This window comes from Sparus aurata, chromosome 24 (assembly GCF_900880675.1).
Source record: "Sparus aurata chromosome 24, fSpaAur1.1, whole genome shotgun sequence".
NCBI classification, from domain to species: domain Eukaryota; kingdom Metazoa; phylum Chordata; class Actinopteri; order Spariformes; family Sparidae; genus Sparus; species Sparus aurata.
This window is the reverse complement of record NC_044210.1, coordinates 21,636,281-21,643,578: the sequence shown is the minus strand read 5'-3', so window position 1 is coordinate 21,643,578 and position 7,298 is coordinate 21,636,281.

The window sequence follows — 7,298 nt, the reverse complement described above, 5'->3', positions numbered from 1 at the left end:
GAGCAGAGACCGACACATTCTGGTGTGTTTCCTGAGGTCCGGAGCCCGGGAGGCAGTGCTACGGGCGGCCAGAGAAAAAGAAGCTAGTGGAGTGGCGAGGAAAACGGCTGTCTTTTTTCCAGGATTTGTCACAGGACATTATACAGAGGCGCAAGAAGTTTGATGGAGTGAAAAAGCGGCTTCAGGAGAAGGGACTGCGCCAAGCCCTGTAATGCTTTACCTGCCATACTGAAGGTGGTGGTCGATAATAACAGACACACTTTTACTTCACCAGAAGAGGTGGGAGATTTTCTGTCATCGAGAGCCTCATGAAAACCACAGTACAACACACAGGAGGTCAACAACACCTGACAGACACAGGTTAGCTGTTTAGGCTCTGATTTATTTGATCTATTTTATTTTATTTTATTTTATTTGGACCCAATTTGTGACCTCGACTGTCATATTTCACTTTTTTTTTTTTCCCATTGATGTGTCGGGAGATGTGGAGCCTGATACATAATAGGACAGAGGGTCGGTCAGTAAGTTAATCGTTTAATAATTTGATGAGGACATACTGGAATATTGTTTTGCGGTTAGCTGACAACATTTGAGAGATCTGCTTTGAGTTAGGATGTAAGTAAAGCAAACTAGGTTGGAAGATCAAAATATCCATTAAAAGGGCAACAGGAGATGTTCAGGGCTCACTAAAGTTAATCCTCCTTGTAGTTGTGACACCCATCTCTTTTTTCTGTTTGTTTGTTTGTTTTGCTCTGTTGACAAACATAAGTTGTGAGCAGATAATTTTGTCTATGTTGCTTATTTCTGGATCATCACTGATGACACTGATGGGGTTATAATGCAACTGCAGTTATGTTTCTGATAGAGGGAGGAAAAAAGGTGAAGGGAGGGAAAAGATGGGCTTCACAGGAGGTTTACTGAAATTTTAATTTGAAGGATGAAAGATGTGGATCATGGCTGAATTGTCAAATGTCTGCATGCATTGTTGGATCCTGTTGCAAGGAAGGACATACGGGGTGGGGGCTGGGTGTACAGCCGGTTAGGGACTTTGAGTTTCACAGACGCATTATTCCACTGTTTGGTTCAGGAATTAAGGTTGAGGTGGACCATCTTGTTCTTTGATGGCCACATTTGTGTGTATTCTTATTGTATTTTCGATCCTTTTATGTTAAATGTTTTGTTTGTGTATGCATATGTCACAGGGAAGCATCTGCATCAGAGTCTAGCTCATGTTACACACTCACTCATACAGTTTACAACTTTAGATCAGATGGCTAGGGGCATAAAAACACAAGTAATAGAATACTATGACTGAAATGCTTAAGGTGCAAATCATGCTATTAAGAGGAAGAAGCTTCTTCTATATTTGAAATAAAAGAAGGTAGATATCTGCTTTTTGCAAGAGACTCACCTAGATAAAGAAGAATTGACAAAATTACAAAGAGACTGGGTTGGTAAAATATTTTACAGTGCCTATTCATCTAATCAACGGGGCGGTTGTATTCTAATTCGTAAAAATCTCAATATTATTTTCACAATCAGTTGTCGGAAAGGGAGGGCAGGTGGGTAGCGGTAGACGCAGATCTTTTTGGTATCAGGTGCTCTATTATTAATATCTATGCTACAAATTCAGATTCTCCTGACTTTTTTATTGATATCTGCAACGCAGCGGGAGAAATAGGGACCTCGTATGTAATAATTGGAGGGGATTTTAATCAGGTGAGAAACCCGGAAGTAGACAAGTCAAACACCACAAATATAAGAACAGCAACACGGAAATCACATTTGGCAATTGATGTTCGAGAGGAGGAACTAAGATTACTTGACATTTGGAGACACCTACATCCTCAAGACAGGGAATATACTTTTTACTCAAACCCACATACCTCATACTCTAGAATTGACTATTTTTTAATATCTAAGCAACTTGTGGGTTTGACTGTTAGCACATCAATTGGTAATATTGTATCATCGGATCATGCCCCAGTGGAAACAGTGTTGCGTTTTGGATCATCAGAAGCTCCCAGACCAAGAAGCCGTTGGAGACTCAACTCCTCTCTGCTCCACAATGAAAAATCTTGTAATTTTATATAGGAAGAAATCTTGGAATATTGGCAATTTAATGAAGGGTCAGTTTCTAATCCAGGTCTGGAGTGGGATGCATTCAAAGCTTGTTTACGGGGTCGCTTGATACAGCATTCTTCTTACTTGAAAAAACAAGCGATCAAACGCTTGCTGGAATTGGAAACAGAAATCAAAGACCTTGAGAAAATGCATGCATCCCAACCAGACCCAGTGTTTTTTTCACAACTAAACAAACTCAGGTTTGAGTTGAACTCAATACTGCAGAAAAAAGCAGAATTTGCACTATTCTTGTGTAGACAGAGGTGCTATGAGCAAGGGGAAGCAGCAGGAAGGTTCCTGGCCCAAAGAGTAAAACTACAATATAATCGTACATTAATAACCTCTGTTGAGGACGAGAATGGGAGTTTAGTGACAGATACTGTGGAGATTAATGATGTATTTAGGGGATTTTACCAAAAATTGTATACCTCACAATGCACCACAGACCAGGATGACATAGATAACTTTTTGTCCTGGCTGCATCTGCCCACCCTGTCCCAGGAAAAACAAAAGGAGATTGGGGGTGATATCACGTTAGAGGAGGTCCAACAAGCTATAAAAAGTTTGAGCTCGGGGAAGTCACCAGTAGATGATGGCTTTCCTACAGATTTTTATAAAGCGTTCTCCGATATAATAGCACCAAGGCTACTTATAATATTTGGGGATGCGTTGGAGAGGGGTAGGATGCCAGAAAGCATGCAATCGGCTGTATTAACACTAACACATGCAAGAACCCACAGCAGTGTGGAAGTTATCGCCCAGTCTCTTTAATAAATGTGGATGCCAAAATATTGGCCAAGGTCTTGGCTACAAGGCTGGAGGCACATTTACCTAGTCTTATTCATCGGATCAAGTGGGTTTTATTAAAGGACGGTCCTCTGCAGACAATGTACGTAGATTATTACATCTGATCTGGCAGGCTAGAAATAGCATTGAACCCACGATCGCTTTCTCTCTCGATGCGGAGAAAGCATTCGACAGAGTAGAGTGGGGATATTTGTTCAGGACGCTACACAGGTTTGGATTACAATCCCAATTTATTAATTGGGTTAAACTGTTGTACTGTAACCCCAGGGCTTCAGTGTAACAAATGGCAGGCTGTCCTCGTGTTTTTCTCTTCATAGGGGTACAAAACAGGGTTGTCCCCTGAGTCCACTCATTTTTGCATTGGCCCTGGAACCTTTAGCAGCTGCTATTGAAACAATACAAGCATCAAGGGCATTCAAGCAGGAAAAACAGAACATAAATTATTGTTATACGCAGATGATGTATTATTACTGACCACAAATCCGGAAATGGCAGTGCCTCATATTTTGGCATCAATTGACTCATACTCTGCTATCTCAGGATACAAAGTCAGTTGGGGAAAATCAGAGGCAATGCCCTTATCTAGGTTGTGTCCACCAGACATTAGGAAAAACTGGCAGTTTAATTGGCTTCCTTCAGGTTTAGTGTATCTGGGCATCAAGCTCACCCCAGGCCTTAAAAACATGATGACAGAAAACCTCCTCCCCCTTATACAGAAACTCGAGAGCACTTTACAAAACTGGTCCAAATTAGGGTTATCTCTGTTGGGTAAAATTAACATCCTCAAAATGATAACCATCCCACAGATCAACTACATTACATACATGTTGCCTCTAAGTTTCCCTCCCCTATAACTAAAAGGTTCAATAAGGCTGTAGATACCTTTCTATGGGCAGGTAAAAGGGCTCTTTTTAACAGAACAAAGGTATTCGCTGCTAAGGAGGATGGAGGTCTGAGTCTGCAGAAGGTTGGTACTGGTACCACTATGCCATTTCCCTTAGTCAGCTGTCTAAAATTAATCTTTTAGGTGGATAAAACTCCAGGTTGGGTCCCTATTGAGGAGGAGCTTCCCTCCCTCATAGGCCAATGTCATTTGGTAACAGCAACAAACACACACACACACACACCTCATGTTAGTATTCATTATTCTATTTATTTTCTTTTTTGTTTGTATTTTTTATGTATTCCTTATTTTGTTTTCACACACACACACACACACACACTCACACACACACACACACACAGCTGGCCGACTGTTAGGTTCATGGAGAAGAAAATCTTTAAAATGTTGTTACTGATATGGTAATCTGTACATTTACTGTATTTACTGTTTGTTTCTGTGAAGACAGTATTGTTTGTGCAATGTTCAGCAATTTGACTGCACTACCTCTCGATTTGGATTTATATAAACTTTGTAATTAAAAAAAAAATACTTTAAAGAACTATAAATAAATACTTTTGATATTATTTTTGACTTTGATATTTAGTCCCCTTTGACATTAATGGTAAAGCAAGCATATCCGTCCATGTTCAAAGACATCATAAGGTAAACTGATTCATAGTTTATCTCTTTGTTGATCTTCATTTGTAGAGCCAAGATACTTTTATTTGTTGAACACTCCTGGATGTAACTTTTCCCTGTAGCCGTTACATTTGGTATTGCTATGTAAGTTGACCAGAAAATAACAAGATGTGGCAATTGTCTTGCTGCCTATTAATTCTCCCATTGAACGGGTCACCTTAGTCATCATCAGAACAGTTGCCCCCCTGAGAAATATGTCAGGAGCCGCCACTGTTCAGTGATTAAATTCATTTATGTGTCACAGAAATCTTTTGAATTTGAGGTTCAGTATTTTCTGATCAGACATCTGACACAGAGGGGCATTTTCTCCGTAACTGAACTGAACAAGGAGGTGGAGTAAACGAAGCCGACCTCCCGACACTGAACCATCTACAATCCAGATACAGAGTCTCACACTGACTGTCTGTGGCTGCAGCAGGACTCTTCATACCTAAGAGTGTCCAGTCTCCAGCCTGGATCCCCCAGTCGAGCAGTCAGTTGCTTCACTCCTGAGTCTCCTGGATGGTTGTAGCTGAGGTCCAGCTCTCTCAGATGGGAGGGGTTGGAGTCCAGAGCTGAGGCCAGAGAAGTAGAGCCTTCCTTTGTGATCAGACAGCCTGACAGCCTGCAGACACACAAAACAACACACATCACAGATCAGCTGTGGGTCCTGATGATTCAGTGCATATCTGTTTTTAAGGGTTTAACATTTATTATATTCATCATCTTAGTTTGAAACAAATAATGAATCCTGACCTGAGAGTTTCAAGGACACAGTGTGGACTCTTCAGTTTAACAGAAAGTAGCTTCACTCCTGAATCCTGCAGGTTGTTGTTACTCAGGTCCAGCTCTCTCAGACTGGAGGACTGGGAGCTGAGAACTGAGGACAGAGCTTCACAGCTTCTCTCTGAGAGGTTACAGCCACTTAGTCTGGATAAAGAATAATGAGCAGAACAAGAAAATGATAATTCTATTTGGGTCAATAACAGCACATTTACTGCATTCTGAAGAAACTTCTCAACACTTACAGAGCTTTGTTGGAGGCTTTGACCACTGGCAGCAGCCTCAGAAGAGCCTCCTCTGAAGCAGAGTATTTCTTCAGGTCAAACACATCCAGATCTTTTTCTGATGACAGTAAGATGAAGACCAGAGCTGACCACTGAACAGGAGACAGTTTATCTGTGGAGAGACGTCCTGAACTCAGGTACTGTTGGATCTCCTCCACTAGAGAACGATCGTTCAGTTCATTCAGGCAGTGGAACAGATTGATGCTTCTCTCTGGAGACAGACTCTCACTGATATTCTTCTTGATGTACTCAACTGTTTTCTGATTTGTCTGTGAGCTACTTCCTGTCTGTGTCTGCAGACCTTGTAGGAGAGTTTGATTGGTCTGCAGTGAAAGTCCCAGGATGAAGCGGAGGAACAAGTCCAGGTGTCCATTTGGACTCCGTAAGGCCTCGTCCACAGCACTCTGGAGGTACTGTGTCAATGCAACCTCGTTTCTTCTTGCTACAGACTCCTGGGAGTTGATGAGATGTGTTGGTTTTTCTCTGAATAGTTGAGACCACCAGGATGTTGACTTCTTTTCTTCTAGGTAGAGACATGTCTCTGCAGATTGATGGTCAGCTGTTTCTTCTTCTGCCAGCAGATTGACACCAGAGTTGATGAACGTCAGATGAACATGAAGAGCAGCTAGAAACTCCTGAACACTCAGATGGACGAAACAGAACACCTTGTTCTGGTACAGTCCACTCTCTTCTTTAAAGATCTGTGTGAACACTCCTGAGTATACTGAAGCTGCTCTGATATCGATGCCACACTCTGTCAGGTCTGATTCATAGAAGATCAGGTTTCCTTTCTGCAGTTGATCAAAAGCCAGTTTTCCCAGAGACTCAATCATCTTCCTGCTCTCTGGAGTCCAGTGTGAATCTGTCTCAGCTCCTCTATCATACTTGACGTTCTTCACTTTGGCCTGAACCACCAGGAAGTGGATGTACATCTCAGTCAGGGTCTTGGGCAGTTCTCCTCCCTCTCTGGTCTTCAACACATCCTCCAGAACTGTAGCAGTGATCCAGCAGAAGACTGGGATGTGGCACATGATGTGGAGGCTTCGTGATGTCTCGATGTGGGAGATGATTCTGCTGGCCTGCTCCTCATCTTTGAATCTCTTCCTGAAGTACTCCTCCTTCTGTGGGTCAGTGAACCCTCTGACCTCTGTCACCATGTCGACACACCCAGGAGGGATCTGATTGGCTGCTGCAGGTCGTGTGGTTATCCAGAGGCGAGCAGAGGGAAGCAGTTTCCCCCTGATGAGGTTTGTCAGCAGCACATCCACTGAGGTAGACTCTCTAACATCAGTCAGGATCTCAGTGTTGTGGAAGTCCAGAGGAAGTCGACACTCATCCAGACCGTCAAAGATGAACACAACCCGGAACTCTTCAAAGCTGCAGATTTCTTTGGTTTCAGTGAAGAAGTGATGAACAAGTTCCACCAAGCTGAACTTTTTCTCTTTCAGCACATTCAGCTCTCTGAAAGTGAATGGAAATGTGAACTGTATGTCCTGGTTGGCTTTGTCTTCAGCCCAGTCCAGAGTGAACTTCTGTGTTAAGACTGTTTTCCCGATGCCAGCCACTCCCTTTGTCATCACTGTTCTGATTGGTTCGTCTCTGCCAGGTGAGGGTTTAAAGATGTCTTCTTGTCTGACTGTTGTTTCTGGTCTGTTTGGTTTCTTGGATGCTGTTTCAATCTGTCTGACCTCATGTTCATCATTGACCTCTGCAGTCCCTCCCTCTGTGATGTAGAGTTC